Below are 18,093 nucleotides of genomic sequence, written 5' to 3' on the forward strand. Positions count from 1 at the left end.
CACCTCGCTCCAATGAATTGTTACACCCGAACGTAATTCTTAGGGGTGAACATGTCTCATAGGCTGGGTTTAATCAAATTGCTTGCTGCTTGCTTGCTTGATAAAAAAGGTACACGTGTACATTTACCCTTTCTATTCTTAATTAATTTCCCATTTACTTTGTGTTTCATAGGTTGTGTTTTGTTTCAACACGATTCTTTCAATTTTGGTTATAGTAGCGAAGTGAAGTAAAGCCATCGCTATAATAAGAATATGTGATGATTTTAAGTTTATGTTTATATCTTGCAAATCACATGGCACAATTTTTTTGTTTTTAGATGTTTTTTTATCTGATCCATCTGATACGTCAGTTACAGACAATGATAATGATGTGAACAATCACATATTTTTTGTACAAGATATGGATCCCTAAAAAAAAAGAAAATGACAAAAACATATATCTGAATGACACTTAAAAAGTTACGGTAATAAGTATGTATCTCAAAACAAGAAGCAGAAACAAAGTAAATCGTTGATATTATAATAACATAAATGTCGTTACAATTGTAACCAAAATATATCTGAACATCAAAGAACAGAACTATTCAATGCTTGTTATAGCATTCCAATGGACGACTACCAAACATCGCGATGTTTGATCGGTTTTGTCATCTTTTATAAAAGAAAATGAATTTTAGTACTCATAGTTTCTAAAATACAGGAGGCACTACTCCAGAAGGGACAATAAAGACACACAATATTTAGCTTGTAATTCAATTCGAATTATGTATGATCTATACAGTACGTTAATATTTTAGTTGGAAATAGGTAATATACATTGAGGTAAGTGTGACAACTGCGCTTTCTCGAGTCTATGACAATATCCCAGGACACTAAGCAAAAGCCCACAATTACTCTGACAATAAATTGAAAAATGCGACTAATAAATGTAATATGATTAGTGTTGCCCAAATGCAAGAACAAGACGAGACTTAGACAGTCTTTTTCTTGGTCTTGCGCCAATACACCTGGTCTTGGTCTTGGTATTGCACTCCCGGTCTTGGTCTTGGTCTTGCAGCAAGAGTCTTGCAAGTCTTGCAGTTACCCATTAGCCTATTGCTATTTATTAAACGTTACTAGGGGAGTTTGAAGCCACGATCTAAGCGATCCGTGCCTATGCTCTAACTAACCCAGCTATCTACCATGCCCCACGAAAGTCAATCAAACATGGTTAAAACACAAAAAAACCAAATTAATGACATAAACTTGACTGTATTTTAAAGAACGTTTTCTCTCTAGAAAGGTATTGATGGACCTTCACCATAATATGGTGAAGGTCCATCAATACCTTCAATGAGGTTCAATCCCTAGTTTAAGACAAGACGAACTCATCCTTGAGATACTGAACTAGGCAAGGTATAGACGATAAGCTCCCATGGTTGATTGAGGTATTATTTTTACAATAGTACTTCAATTCTCTTTGGTAGTCTCATCGTTACAAATTTTAGAGCGAAGAAGTCGTCTGCTGGAAAAGAATGTACAAAATATTTTATTTTTACATTGTAATTATGACCTCTGAGCACGTGTCAAATGTGTTGTTTTTAATGAATATTTTGATTGATGATTTTGATGTATGTTGGTCTTGGTCTTGGTCTTGCGAAAACGCAAGAACAAGACCAAGACTGCAAGACAAAGACCGATTTTGGGCAACACTAAATATGATATTCGAATTGTACGTGGTGTAAATCAAATACACTGTTTACTGATAAGCAAATCAAAATAATATCGATTCACAACATTTTGATAGCTCTCCTTACATTTTAGTGGGTAATATGCGTTTTTTTTTTCAATGAGCCAGCTGTAACAACAGACGAATTTAGGATACGTTTTAGCAAATTAATATGTGATCAGTACAATTTATGCAAATTATTTTCTCTATATCAGTGGCGTGATATAAAGGCATTTTAAAAGTCTTGTATTGAAATTGGAATTTATTTGAGAGATTTTTATTAATTTTATAAAACGAAAATAGGTAGAACGTTTTTTTTTTAATAATTTGATTAGATAATATTTAATTGTCAAATAAAAGATAACGATCGTTAGTAAAAACGTTTTGCAAACTCTATCTTTTTTGCAAAACGCAAACTCCTATCTTTTGTAGTACTGCTTATCCATACGTATTCCGATAAACCAGCGTATTTTAGGAACTGTTTGTTTTCTGGTCAGGATTTGAACAATCAATTCACTAAATAATTCACATTGTAGTCTCGGTCGCTCGGCTATCTGACCGACGATTTTATTCTAGTCGTAAATAAGCCTTTTATGTATTTTTAAAGGATTATTAAATAGTTAAATATATATATCCCTACAATAACAATTAATTTGTGTTCTCTGATTTAAAATTACCGTTATCATACCTAGCATATTTAGCACAAATAAAGTAAATCCATTCTTCTAAACCGTCTTGGATAAAAAATATATTATAACAATAAAAATATTTTTATTAAATTTTAAACTTTTTACTTATAGGTTGGTTTATAAATCATCAGAATCCTGAGAATTCATTGAGTCTTCTGTTCTATTACAGGTTTAATAAAATTTTTCATTATCCCATCCAGCTTCCACATTTTCTCTTCTATTTTTAATACATGACCAAAAGCGTTCTTTCAGTTTGTAGGATATGTGCAATATTATACTGGTTTATAATAGGCGCTAAATATTGCCAATTTTAAATGTTACGTTCTCTCGGGCAACTTATCCCTTCATTTGAGCCTAAATTAATTTAATTGGATTCAACTCATAATGGTAAGGTGAAAGTCTCAAAACAGTAATACCATAAAATCGAGCCATTAAAATAACAGCATATTGACGATATCTACACCGATGCTCCTTAATTGGTTCTGCTTTGACAATATCCTCTGTAAATAAAATACATTTTTCTCGTAGCCAGCTCTGCATGATGGATTTTCTATCAGTCATCATTGGAATGCGTTTAACAAGGCGTCTGTATTTAGACGCCTTGTTAACAAGATAATATGACAGTATTCAATACTATGATAAAGTTACTATCTGCACGGTGAAGAATATTCTTAAACCTCTTCTCGAATCATATGGAGTTTATGTCTTCATGATAGTCCCCAGTTTTCATCGATATAAAAACTAAAACACTATTTTGCAGAAAAACAGTATAGTTGCCAATATGAGCGACAGTTAGACGCTGGCCCTTTCCTGACGGCGCTTGCAATCTTGTCAATAAACCTTTAACAAAGGCTTGTTGTGCATTTGTTACTGTTGTATCTTGCCAAACTTTGTCGACTATATTTCCGGCGTTATAAATAGGTAATAAATTTTTCGTTTTACTGGAAGATATTTCCCAACTGAGAGTAGATAATTACGTCGCCATGATATAATTTCCTTTTTATCCGTTTATATCGAATTTCGGCATCGTTTTGTGTATCAAAAGTTAAGATTTTGTAATGCTTTTTATAATAATTCACGTAGATATAAGAGTTGGAACCCTATTTTATAAAAAAAATTAATGTACAGTTCTACGGAGGAATTTTTTGGGCTTCATCCAACTTCATCCAACAGGTTTTCGTCAGCGCTTATTTGCAGCTGGAGGTTTAAAACCATTTGTTAGTTTTTTCTCACGCACAATGGGTTTAAATTTTGCCACTAATACTACTGTTAAAAACAACATCAACTAACAGTGTTTATTAGTCGATCATATACTTTCCAGATGATTTATTTTTTCTCTTGTGAGACGGGTTTATGACGTTTATATCATAAACTTATATCACTGGTTATATCTATTTTTATTCTATGTAAAACTGATGAATATACGGGAAACCGTGTTAATTTAACCTAATATTTTGTCTTACTTCAAAATAAAAACAAAAAACTAATTAATAGAATAAGTAATAAAACTATTAAGATCAACACTGATTGCAAAAACTGTTCACAATTATTTCGAATAACATTTTTGCCGAAATGTTTGATTGATTGATAATTTACCGGCGAATATAATTCCCACTAAAATATTATCCAGACCATTTAATTTTTAATAATTAACAAAAAAGTAATACAATGACAAGTATGAATTTCAGGGTAGTATTATCTTCGCCGTCGCAGCACATATTTACTTGTCGATAACAGTTTTTAGATAACATGAGTAATTTGTCAATGTTATGTGTGAATTTAAGAAATTCATTCAATAAAAACTTTAATCGTAGGAAGTGACGTACCTATATTCCCATAATAGTAAGGCAAAGTAGGGTAATTACGAAATTCACAGAACGGAAAGGCACTAACAGAGACATAATGATAAAATTAATTTATTATAAAATAATTCAATTCTAAAAAAATTATAAAATAACCACGAAACTGGAACTGTATGATTTTCCAACAGGTGCCCTTGACTACAGCAGTGGGCTTAAGAAAGCACAGTTTCCACAATTACCTAAATGTATATTACTGTTACGAAAGATTTATTCCACATAGGAAAAGTCCATTGACGAAAAAGAAGTAGTTTGAGAACATTCAAGATGACATCGAAAATTCTTGAAATGTCTAGTGAAGTTTGGAACGTCAGAAAATATATATATATATAACAGATGTTTTTGACAGTTGGGGGACAGTTGTATTTTTAATTTGGAATGTTGAAGTATATAGTTGTCAGTTAGTTAAAAAGTATTGTAATATTGTTGGTGTTGAATAAGTTAATTTTCAAGAAGTGTAACATTGGTGACAGCGGTGGGATAAAGAAATATTTAGCAGTTGTTAATGGTAAATACAAGATCCACTGCATTTGACAAAGAAATGGATACGTCCGGAGCCCCTGCATGGTTTTTAAAAATGAAAGAAGATAAAGAGAAGCGTAGCCAAGAAGAGAAAGCGGAAAATGAGAAGCGTAGGCAAGAAGAGGAAGAGGAAAAGGAGAGGCGTAAAAAAATAGAGGTAGAAATTATAGATGGTTTATCCCAAATTCACGAAAATTTTCAGTTAGAGATAAGTCAAATCACTAGCAGAATAGATAAATTAGAAGAAAAACAAAACAATTTTGAAAATAAAATAGAACAACAACAAAATGATTTGAAATCTAATTTACAAATTCGAATAGTTGAGTTAGAAAAAAAAATTAATACCCAAGCTTTTTTATCTAATGTTTCAGTAACTAACGTCGAATCTAAACAAACAGCTTCATCACCTTCCATAATTGAACTAGGTACAATTAGAACTAGTAAACTTTTAAAACCACCCTTATTCGATGGTCAGACAGCATGGGAAACTTATCGTTTTCAATGTGAAGCTGCAGCTAGAGCAAATGGCTGGAATGAAAAAGAAATGGCAGCTTCTTTGGTGGTGTCGCTTCGAGGACAGGCAGCAACCGTTTTGCAATTCCTTCCCCAAGATGCACCCAGTTATTCTCTCTTGTTGAAGCTTTAGAGACAAGATATGGCCAGCAGCATCTAAAGCAGGTTTTTTAAAGTCAGCTAAAAATTCGATATCAAAAACATAACGAAAGCCTGCAAGAATTTGAAGCCGACATTAAAAGTATATTGCACTCGCATACCCTCAGGCACCTAAAGATTTTCTGGAACAAATTGGAATACAGGGATTCATAGATGGACTACAGGATGTTGAAATGCAACAAGCTCTCCGATTACAACATCACAAATCGCTAAATGAAGCACCAGTCTCAGCCCAGGAGTATGAAGCGGCAAAAAGCATTTCCAGATCTCGCCCAAAATTAAGAAAAATAAGATTTCAAGAAAATGAAGAAATCACAACCGCAGATAACCAACAACCTATTTTATCCCAAATTTTAAACATACTGCAAAATCTTTAACAAAAACCTCGAAATGAAAACAGAAGATGTTTTAATTGCGGGAGAATAGGACATTTTCAAAACAATTGCAGAAGCCGATCCCAAACAAGGAGAGAACATCCAAAGAATGAGGCTAGAAGGTCGTCTAGATCGACATCCAGAAGCCCATCACATAGTCCTAGTAAAAATACTAGTAGAGATAGGTTTCTAAGAAATCGATCTCCCACAACTGACCACAGATACGCAAACAATAGCCAGGGAATAAAAGTCGACACTAAGGGGCGGGCGTCGGCTGTATCTAATTAAAGCCTCCAAATTCACACTTACATTTTACATAAAAATGAACAGAATTTATTACTTAAGGGCTACGTTGAGAATCAAAAAATTCACCTTTATTATTGATACCGGTGCAACCAGATCCTTTATTCGAACCGGATTTCTGAATGAGAAACTACAACTCACTAAAACAAATTTAGTTCTTGAAACAGCTTCAGGCCACACTATTCTAATTCATGGAGAGATAACGGCAACCATACAGATTGGTAACACCTTGATAAAACACATTTTCCTTGTAGCCGATATTAAATACGAATGCGTTCTTGGCATGGATATTATTCAGAACAAATTTATCATAGATCTTTAAAATAAAATGTTGTTAATTTAAAATGAAGAAATTGTCTTAAATTTGGAAGAATCGGTACCTCAAGTAAGAGTTATAGTGAGCGAGGATACCGAAATTCCTCAAAATCTGAAAGTATCATCCTGGCGAGACTGAGTCAAAAACCTGAAGGTCTACATTTCGGCGTTGTGGAAAGCGATGAACTAGTTAGTGATGGAATTTTGATAGCCAGATGCCTCATTAATGTAGATGAGATGATTCCAGTAAGGGTTGCTAATTTGTCTAAAAAGCCTTTTAAATTGAAGAAAGAACAACAAATAGCATTTTGTACACCAATAGAAAAAATAGGAAAGTACGAAATATATTTGAAAAAGAATACAGCTTCCAGTAACCCAGTTGACGCTAGCCTAGTAAAACAAATAATCAAAAATGTTGACCACTTAACAACTAAAGAATTAAACAAAATTAACGAATTTATTAATAACAACTACGACATTTTTGAATCCGAAAAATCTACAGGGCGAACTAGTTTAGTTAAACATAGAATTTATACTGGAGATGCAAGGCCAATTCGTCAAGCGCCACGGAGATTGCCATTTGCTAGACAACAAAAAGTTGAAAACATAATACAAGACATGATAAATGCTGATATGATGAGGTTCCACCCGGTATATTTATAGCTATCAAGAAATGTAATTTAAAATACATTTGTTAGTTTAATAAAGTATACAGTTTTATAATAAAATTCTCGCTAAAAACTTAAGGTCTTTTTATTCAAATTCATGCCGCTTATTTGGCTACTTGAAGGCAATTATTTTATCAATATATTATTTTATAATAAATAACCGAGCCCGGCGTAGAGATCTGGGTACGGTTCTGTGACTACCACTTGGACCTGTTTGTATCGCCAAGCACAAGGCGTGAAATCCGGCAATTGTGCAATCCTATATTAGCCGTACTGCACTCTCGGTGTGACATTTTCTATAGACCTGCCATTTTATTGTTTGTTTAAGCTGAGCTGAGCTCTGAGCTCCTTGGGAGTGAAACGGTAATAAATAAACGAAGCTTGTTTTAAGTAATTGACAAGAAGTGTCTTATGCTCCTCAGAAAAAAAATTTGGTCCATTAAAATAAATTACACTTTCTAGCTGTACATTCCTACCATGTAATCTGGCTTTAACTATGTAACGCTGAAGTCTTTTATGCTACACTATTGACACTTCTGCCATCATTTAAAACTGTTGAAACTGCCCGCTGAATAATATAGGGTGCTGTCATTCTGCTACCACTTTTCCTGTTGTAGGTTCTGTAACACAATGCTGTAACAGGAAGCTGTTACAGCACTGTGTTACAATGTTGTAACAAAAATAGAGACGAATAACGCAATAGGGTAAATTTACATTTGGAGAAACATATACAATATAACAGTTGCGAATAGTTTCCAAATACATCGATATTACTATCCACTTACTTCCTTACTTTTACTTCCTTGTTAAATATCAACTTAGTTCACAAATTCTAAATTTTGAGTGCATAATGGGGTTTGTCGACTAAGTCAACAGACTCCGGCACGACTTGGTCAACAAGCCCCACGCGTCACACTGTCATTCCGATGGCCGTATAGTAGACGTGCGTTAACGTAGATACGAATAATTCACGTTAAATCATAGTCAATATTGTTACTTCTCAAAAATATTTAGTGAAATTTGTAACGAAAGATTTTATGAATATTACAAAAATGTTAACTTACACCAGATCCAAAGTAATTACTTACCACGGGTGATTCCACAGACCACTAATAACTAGACATTTCACGCAGGTAGCTCAAGGTCAAACTAAACTAAATGTCATTTGTAGTACCGATACAAATCTTAAGATGTCGCTATACTCTGTATATAGCTATACTCTGCAGTTTAGGTTTAGAGCCAAACTAAAAATTATAATTGTTAATCGCAAATTGTCAGTAATATTTAGAGTCAATATAATCAGATTTCAGATGGTTATTATTCATCTAAATTGTTTGATTTAATGATTATTATTGCAAAAAAATCAAACTAAACTTGGTTTATTATCTCTGGGTTATTGTTAGCATCAACCTAAAATTAGTTTGTGTTTTAAATGTTCCTGGACTTCAAATAGTATTTTGCAGATTAATAATTAGTTAAATATAGTTTTTCACAATAAATGTTGTATCCTACAATGTACACCAATTCGTCAACAATTAGACATGCCTTTCCAAATTCTGATAAAGACAATATACGATTTAGGAAGTGGCTTAGTGTTATAAAAAAATCCTAATTTTGATATGAGGAATTCCACAATTCCACTACAGTTTTTAAAACAAAACGAATATGCCACAGGCACTTTGAAAATAAGTTTGCTTCTACATGGAGTCATAGCTTGTACCAAAATGCAATTCCCGAGAACAAATAGCTGATTGATTTTAGATTCCTGTTCTAATCTACATCCCAGAAGTATTTCAATGTTGTATGCGCAGGCAAATGTAAAAGAAAGTAAGTAACCCTGATAGGTAATTAATAAAACTTATTTTATTTGAAGTGAATCATGCTATAAATTATTATATTAACTTTTTGTTTTAGTTGAAAGTTCTTCAATAAGTAGAGATGCACAATCTACACACATGTTTCAACCATTTGAGATACCCCATTGTAGTAACTATTGGGAAGATAACAAATTAATAATTTTCCAATTGGTTACTATTTCATGAAACTTTTTAGTTGCAGAACAGAATTATGCACAGTTACTAAACGAAGAGATTTTAATTGTAAAAACTGGTGAGAGTAAGGATTTAAAAGGTAATTGTAGTTAAAATTTTATATTTTGTATTGTCATCAGCAGATTTGTACATTTTCTAATATGACTAAATATAAAATTAACAGTTTGCTTAACCTTCGGATAGTGATACTAGCGTTTTTTATAAGTTTAGTTGCCTCTGTGTCATAGACCAGCTGGGGCTAAAAACTAGAAATAGGAGCTTGCCTGTGTTCATAGTCTCCATCAAAAAACAGTCTACTAAGTATCTCACGTAGTAATGCCACTACACGAAGGTTAATATAATGAATATGTTTTGCCTTGTAAGTATTGAATAAAGAAATTAAAATCACATTTACTTTTAGGTGTTTCCCTTAAGAATATCACACCGCTGAAAATATTGCAGCAGTGCAAGATTACAAGAAGTAAAATTACCCCTAAAAAGAAAAAATTATATGAAGCATTAAAAGAACTACACCATAAAATATTCTTTGGAAAGAAATAGTAAAAAGTCTGTTAAACGTAGACTGTTTTAAGCTAAAGAGTTTTATAAAGAAAATAAATGCTATGCTAATTCAAATTCAGTACAGAGAGAGCTGTAAAGCAAAAAAGCTAAGACGATTTACTCTTAATGAGAAATGTTCAACTTTGTCGTTATAAAAACAAAGTGCTTGTTCATATAGTATTCTTTCCAATCTATTTATCTTACCCAGTAAGTTATTATTAAACAAACTTCTGGCTTAAACTTATGGGGGGCCCAGAAATTAATTAATTATTATGTTAATATTTGAGTCACTAAAAGCAACAATATCAAAAATAGAAGGAATTGATAAGCATATAGCTATATAATTTGATGAAATGGCGATTATGCCAAGTCTTCGTTACAATGAGCATAGTAGGTGTATAGATGGCGTTAAAGACATAGGAGATAGCAGAGATTCTTATATAGCAGATCATGTTCTAGTTCTTATGGTAAGAGGTCTAAGAAAACAGTGGAAATCATCTATTTCATACCAGTTTTGTAGCAGAGGTGGTGTAAAAACCCCTCAAATAAAAAAAGTGTTGGTGGAAGTCATTTCTAATTTTTTAGAAGCCTCAGCCTGCTAAGCAGTAAGACCTGTTTCGAAGGAAATCAATTTAGCATCTTCCAAAATAACATATTTTTCTTTGTTCGATTCTCATCTTTGATATGGTCTTCTTTTTTGGGGTTCTAGAACAGCTGCCCCAATCTAATGTTGTTTTTAAATTTCAGAAAAGAGCAATACAGTATCTTTTTGGCCTCAGTAGAATAACATATTGAAGAAGGTACTTCAAAAATAACGGGATTTTAACTCTTCCCTTTTTATATATTTTAGAAAGTGTTTCTTAATTCGTAAACACCTACATGTTTTTCCAGCCAGACCTAATCATGACTACTCCACTAGAAATTCAAAGAAATCTATATTAAATTCAGCAAAATAATTGTACAACCACCTCCCTTTACAATTTAAATCTTCAACTTTTTTCCTTAAGTTCCGTGAAAGGACAAAAACCTATCTATCTGAAAGACCATTATTCAGTAGAAGAGTTTCTATACGAATAGCTTTATGTACAAGCGTTGATTGAATAACTTATTCAATCAACGGTACAAGTAACTAAAGTATTTGTATAAATATATATTTCAGTATCACATGCAGCAACTAAAACTATGCAATTTGCAATTTATCTAAATTTTGCAATACATTGCGTATTTTATTATCTATTATTTTGTGATATTGATGGTTTATGTAATTTCAGTAAATTTTAAATTGTTATTTTTCTAACTTTTTGTAAGTTTTGTCCATAAAATTGTACAATTTTCAGTGGCATAAAGCACATTTCTATTGTATTCTAAATTTATATACAAAGTTGTTTTATAGGTACTAAATAAATAAATAAATTACATTTTGTCTTATTTTTTCGTAGATGGTATCGTATATATTTTAATTTAAAAATAATTTGCACATTTTAAAATTTCAAATGCAATTTTTTTTAAATAGCAAATTATATTTAAATATTTTAAGCTTTATATAAATTTTCCCACAAAAATTAAATTTTGAAATTCCCGCGTAATTTCCCGCTTGAATTAGTTCCGATACAAATCTCTTGGAGCGCTGAATTTCATATCTAACTAAAGTATTGTCGTGAAGCATCTAGAGGTAGGTGATCTGTGGGTGATTCTAGATTTCTATTTCTCAACGACACAAAACACAAGCGATTTTAACAGCGATATTGTAAAATAAAAGCGCAAGAGCGCGCAGTTCAGATATCGTGTCTACAGGCGACATCTGTTATACACTAGAGAATCTAGAGGCAATTAGTTACCTAACCTCTTTGGTCTCCCCTACAAAAATGACATATTTTTCGATTTTTCGTTAAAATTTTAATCTGAAAAACTTATTCGTTATTCTGAAAAATAGATAGATTAATATTAGTTTTGTAACAGCATTTTCAGTTTACACTTTTAAAAAAAATATATATATTTTCCCTAATTTTAAATAAATATTTACATTTGGGACAAAAAAAATTTGAGAAATCTCTTGAACCAAACCAATCTTCTAATAGACTATTTATTGAATATTTTATAGCACCTAATAATGCTATCTTTTGATAAGGACCAAATGGAATTTCTCATCATCAACTAGAATACTAGATTTTGTCAGCAAGAACAAAAAAATTTAATTAAATGGAAAAATTTTGTGGCGAAAAACTACCTCTTTGATTGCGAAAGAAACGCAATCTTTTATTAAAATTTTCCTGCCGTTTTGGAAATATGCGGACAAAGGTAGAGAAGGTATCTCGGAAAAATTTAATTATATCTAATTGGTACAGATTTTACATTATTCCCTGCAACAAATGATGTTTTGGTACAGTGTGCAAAATAACTGATTAAATAAATTTTTCCAGCGGATTTCGTGATTACTCTAAAACGAGATATTAAAAAACAATTTCCTTGCGGTTTCCTTTACTGGGATGAACATTATGAGTTTTGTTAATATTTTACGATGTTTTAAATTAGGTTTTTATTTGCAAAAACTCATGAAATATACGCAAATTGTTTGTTTCTTGTTTAAATTGCTTCCTTTAATAACAACTTCCCTATAAAAGAATGTTTAATAATGTTAGTTAAAGTATCTAGTAATATCACAGAAATACAATCAAAATATTGCGGTTTGCACACAAATTTAGCTCAGAGGCATATGCTTATTGTCATTGATCTGGTCGGGCCAGATATTTGCCAGAAATTTCTAAGTAGTATGAGCCTGTAGACAAAAATCTATATGATTTCTTCAGTAACTTAAATAGAGTTTAAAGTAACAATCTTATAACGCATGTATTTTTTTATATAACACCTGTACAATGTCACAAATGACCAAGTTTCAGTTATTTTCTGACCTAACTTAATAAATAGCAAATACTTAGGGCTAACCCTATAGCTTACTCTTATTTTATCTATCAACTAATGCACTACAACTAACATGCAATAACTTCACAGCACTATACTCTGCTTTTTACACTAAACTGTTACACATTTACACTAACTCAAATGGTTTTGTCCTTATGAGTCTTCTCTTTAGTTCAGGTTTGTCAAAAAGCTGGATTTCCTCGACATTTATATGACTATGCAGCCTCTGCTGGTTACTTTCTGCTGTTCTCTTGATTACTTCGGTCTCAGTTTCTATACCCAGGTCCTGGTGGAGGTTGCTGTTACGAATATACCAAGGAGTATCAACAATGTTCATCAGTACTTTGTTTTGAAATCTCTAGATAATTTGTAGATTACTAGCTTTGTTACAGCCCCGTAGTTGGCACCCTTATACCCTTACTGGCCTCAGTACTTGCTTGTAAATGAATCATTTATTATGAATCAATAATGTATGGCTGTAACATCCAGACATCCATGCCATACTTTATCAAACGCCTGTGCTACGTCCAAGAAGATTGTTGAGCAGACTTCCTTTTCCTTTAATGTTTTTCTGTTATATTTGTTATTCTGTGAACTTGATCTATAATGGAATGTTTATTTCTGAAACCAAATTGATGATTTGGTATAAGATGTTTTTTTTTGTTATCGGTTTTAATCTTTTCAATATAATTTTTTCAAATAGTTTTGACATCACCGGAAGGGGTGAAATTGGTCGATAGGAGGTCACTTCATTAGGTGATTTACCTGTTTTGGCAATCATTATAACTTCGGCTACTTTCCAGAGTCTGGGAACATATCTCAATCTAAAATCAGCATTTGTTAGGTGTGTCAGCTTAACTATGGCTTTTTTTGGTAGATTTTTTAATAGTTCTCTTATTATAAGATCTTTTATTTCTGTTGATAATTCTTTACATGATGTCAACGTTATATTCTTTCTTCGGTTTGGAATGGTTCTTCCTATCTCAGTTCTTCACCATCATTGTCGTTGGGTTTGTACGTGCTTTCAAAATGATCTGCAAATCGTTCTGCTTTCTGTTCGGTACTTCTAGTCCAGTTAGTTTTTTCCAACTTGATAGGAGGAGAATGAATAATTGGTCCCTTCATTCTTTTTGTTGCCTTCCATAACGAAGTTCAAGTTACTTAAAAAGAAATCAATTGTTGAATTTTTTATATTCTGTATTTCCCTTATTAATGTTTGTGTAGCAATATTTAGACTAGTTTTGTCTCGTGACGCTCTGTATTGCTGCGTGTCTTAAGTATGGTATGAAAGGTTACTCATATTTAATTTCTCTATTAAAGCTTAATTAAAGTAAAGTAAAGTATTAATTTTTATAACTTCACTATTTAAGATTTTCATAGTGAAGTTAATACCAGCCTCAGTCAGAAGCTTGCTCAGGTCAACAGCACTTTGGATACAACCGGAGGTGGTGGTTTTGGTTTTTTGATTGGTTTTTTAATTTGTATTTTTACACTTGATTTTTGCGGAGGGGGAGGAGATAAAAGGGTATCTATTTTACGCTTTTTGTTAATTTTTCTGTTTTTGTTTCTTATCGAGCCCGTTTTATATGCTAAATCTTCTTCATCGGTGCACTATTCAAGTTTATCTGCTTTTTGTTTCTTTTTCCAGCTGTGCTAATTTCTTTTTTATATCGGCAATTATTTTACGCAACCGTTGATTATCCATATTAAGTCTCTTAACATTTTCTGTTGACTGACACCATGCATTATTAAGTGACTGTTCATTTTGTGAACGTTGTGGATTCTCTGCGAACATCGTCTTATTTTGTTGGACTAGTAGTGCGTCCGTTTCGGTATGAATAGGAAACCTTATAAATATTTAAATATTTTGCTTACCTACGGATACTTGACTTTATCGTGATAGCTTACAGCCATGGCCGTTGATATCACTCACGACCAATAATATCATAATTACTATTTAATTGCAACTGATTAGATAGCGGAGTTCTCAATACGTCTGTACACTTGAACAGTCAAAGGAATATTTTTTTTTTATTTAAATACAAAGTTGCATCCATCCAATGGATATTAACGACGGATCTGTACAATTTTACAATTAGTATAGGTAGGTCTATTACATGTGTACAAAAAAGAGATGTCTACAAAATAGTACTAAAATGTAAACAATTTTATACAAAAAAATAAATCTTAAGGAATACATCGGTAGCTTGTGGATAGTCTATTAGGTTCTTTGAATACCTAAATATTTTGACTTAACACAAAGGATAAATTTGAATTTATGTTATAAAAAGATTGTTGATGTTTGAATTTGTCACATTCAAAGATATGTTTTACTGTTAGGCCTAATCGTAATCGGTTAACTACGCTTTGTTCATGGCAATTTTTGCAAAATGGTTTAGACCCTATCCCCGTGTCTTTAATTTGTCCTAGTTTATGCGTTTATGTTTGCCATTAGTTATGCCAAACTTCTAAGATAGACAGAAAGTTTTAAATCTTCTGGTCCACACTCGAATATTATTTACGAGTTTGCACTAGACACTGGACTACGCGCACTCAATTCTGCCTCTTCATTTCCGGAAATACCCACATGGGAAGGAATACATATGAAGTCAACTGTTCTGCCTTTTTTTTTGACATATGTGAAGTTCTGATTTGATCATTTTTTTAATTGGGTGTTTAGGATACCCTCGTTGAATTAAAATAATCGAACTCAGAGAATCAGTAAGAGTTACCGCTTTAATATTGGTAGGTATCATTAATAAATTTAATTGCTTGATAGAGAGCGAATAATTTGGCTATGAATATGATACAGTGGGGAGTTGAAATAAATATTTACTTAAATTGATCACCAAAGCGGCCCCAACTCCATTGCTAGATTGTGAAGCATCTGTAAATATTTTAGAAAAATTTTCATAAGATTGGAGTATATTTGACCAAATGTTTTTTTCTTAGTTTATCGTTAGAATTAAAATGTTTGCTAAATTTATCTCACTCACAAAGGAATAGCTCACCAAGTTTAACGTATATACTCTCAATAGGAGTACTTCTAAATTCTCGTAGTACGATTTTTAGACCACTATTATAAATTGTATCTACAGATTTTAAAATAGTTTTTGTAGCAGATAAATAAGCGATGCATCCATAATCCAGTTTAGACCTGATTAACGATTTGTATACTAATAATATTGTATTTTGGTCATAATCCCATTTCCTGTTTGTTAATGTTTTTAAAATATTTATGCTCTTATTGCAGGTTAATTATTGTAATTGCTTTTTATGTTTTCGCCATGTTAGTTAGTTGTCCAAATGCATTCCTACAAATTTAATGTGAGGATCTACTGTTATTGGTTTTTCGTATAATGTAAGATTTCTAGCTAATTGGTCAGCAATGGGGTTGCCTCTATTCCAATTGTGTAATTTAACCCACCTCATTATGATATTATTGCCATCTGAAGCTTGAATAAGTGACTCGTGACTCTCCATTATCAACCCTGATATGACACGTGGTCTATTCAAGATTAGTAGCGCTTGTCTATAATAGTATATCTGTGTAGATTATTATGATTTTCTCAGCAATATATTTTTGGGTCATCTCTTTTGCGGCTATGGAGATACCAGCCAGTTCTGTCTGAACTACGCTGGCATTTTGCCCTTAGCTTACTTTATTCTTAGGTTTAGTGATCTAATGTATATCCCTTATCCGGAGCTTTCTTACAATTTGGTGCTATTGGTGTATACGCAATTCGCATTTGTCACGTTTGACTCCATATACTATTTTGTTTTGATTTTTGTAGGGCCAAAGCAAACTTATGTTGAATTGAGTCGCAATCTGCCTGTAGCAAGATTAGCGGATACAGCTTTCCCCGCCAGAAACGAGTTAGTTATTAATTGTTCCATTCTTACATCAAGGTTTGTATCTGCTGAGTGTAGTCGCATCATGGTCACCCGCGCCACCTCTTTGACATATATGTCTAGAGGGGTGATGCCAATGAGCAGTTGGTGTTATTTTTATGGTATCTGTTATATTTAGGTAATCCATCCGCTAAATATAATTCATTTTGTTGATCGCTGTTGCCCCTAGCACTTTTGGGCTGTATGTATGTTGCCTGTACACAATCAATAGCTCCGTAAGTTAGCATTGGTCTAATGACAGTAGTGTATATTCAGACGATCACCCTGGGCGAAAGGACCCAAGTGCGTCCGACCATTCGTCGATACTGCTTATGGGCAATACATGCTTCACCATCTAAGTGGAAGTTTCATGTTAACTTCCTGTCAAGGGTAATGTCAAAAGTAATCTTAATTATGTTGTTTCTGGATTTTAGCTTCTCGGCAACTGTACTTAAATGTTTTCTAAAGCTTAAAGTTTTGTTCAAAGTCACGCCTAGGTATTTTGGGTATTTGTTGTGGTTGAGTCATGTTTTGTCAAAGTAAAAGTTAAGGGTTCTTAAAGCCATATTCTTGTTTAGGTCGAAGAATTAAACGTCTTCATTTTTGAAAGTAATTTCCCATAACTTTTAAACCTTTCGTCTGAACCTCTTCAGCTTCTTCTAGAGATTTTGTTTGTATAAATAAAGTTTATTTATCGGCTTAGCCAAACTTTATTGATGTTGTTGTCGGCCTGGAATTTAAAGACTAAAAAGCAGTGGTGTGAGTAACGAGCCTTGTGACACACTATTTTCGATGTTTTCTGATGGCGATTTTCCATAATTATTAAATATTCTTTTGGTGAGCATATTATTTTCTATTAATCTGGTGGTTAATTTGTAAGAAATAGTGTCTAACAGTTTATTAATGAGAAAAACGTCGAAATGTCGAAAGCTACTGACAGACCTATAAGAGTAGCAAAACTCTATAGTTTTATCCAATTTTAGTATTGCAAGAACTTTTGAATGTTTAATTTATCCCCTGTTATTACGCCGGTCTAAATGTAAAGAAATGTGCTATCCAGGTTTTTGTGTATTTCCCGTAAGACGGTATATAATAAGGGGTGGATGCCGTTGAAAGCTGGATGTTTTCCCGGAGAAACGTCGAGAATGTTCGATCGATTCCGATTTCAAGATTTTTAAATGTTTCTTTACACAATCATATATCAATATATTATGTTAAAAAGACTCAGCGGTTAATGTCTACGACTTAGTAAAAAATAAAAATTTAAAAAGCGTCTTTTAGACGAATCCGTCAACAAAAGTATATACATTTTTAATTTTTTGCAACTTAATTTGAGAGTATTTAGAACTAAGTAACAAAATATTTTGCAGATGACTATATTTTTCCCATTAAACTTGGGTTATTTTGCATATGGAATTTTTACCAGCATATTTTACGACTGTTATTACTTTAATAGCACACTAAAAGCAAATTATTATATAGAATATCCGATATTACGGAACTGAACGGTAAACCCATTAAAGACATAAAGATAAGAAAGAAGCTTCTACTATGTCATGATGTACATTCGAAAATTGGCGTA

The sequence above is a fragment of the Diabrotica undecimpunctata genome, chromosome 5 (genome assembly GCF_040954645.1).
Source record: "Diabrotica undecimpunctata isolate CICGRU chromosome 5, icDiaUnde3, whole genome shotgun sequence".
NCBI lineage: Eukaryota > Metazoa > Arthropoda > Insecta > Coleoptera > Chrysomelidae > Diabrotica > Diabrotica undecimpunctata.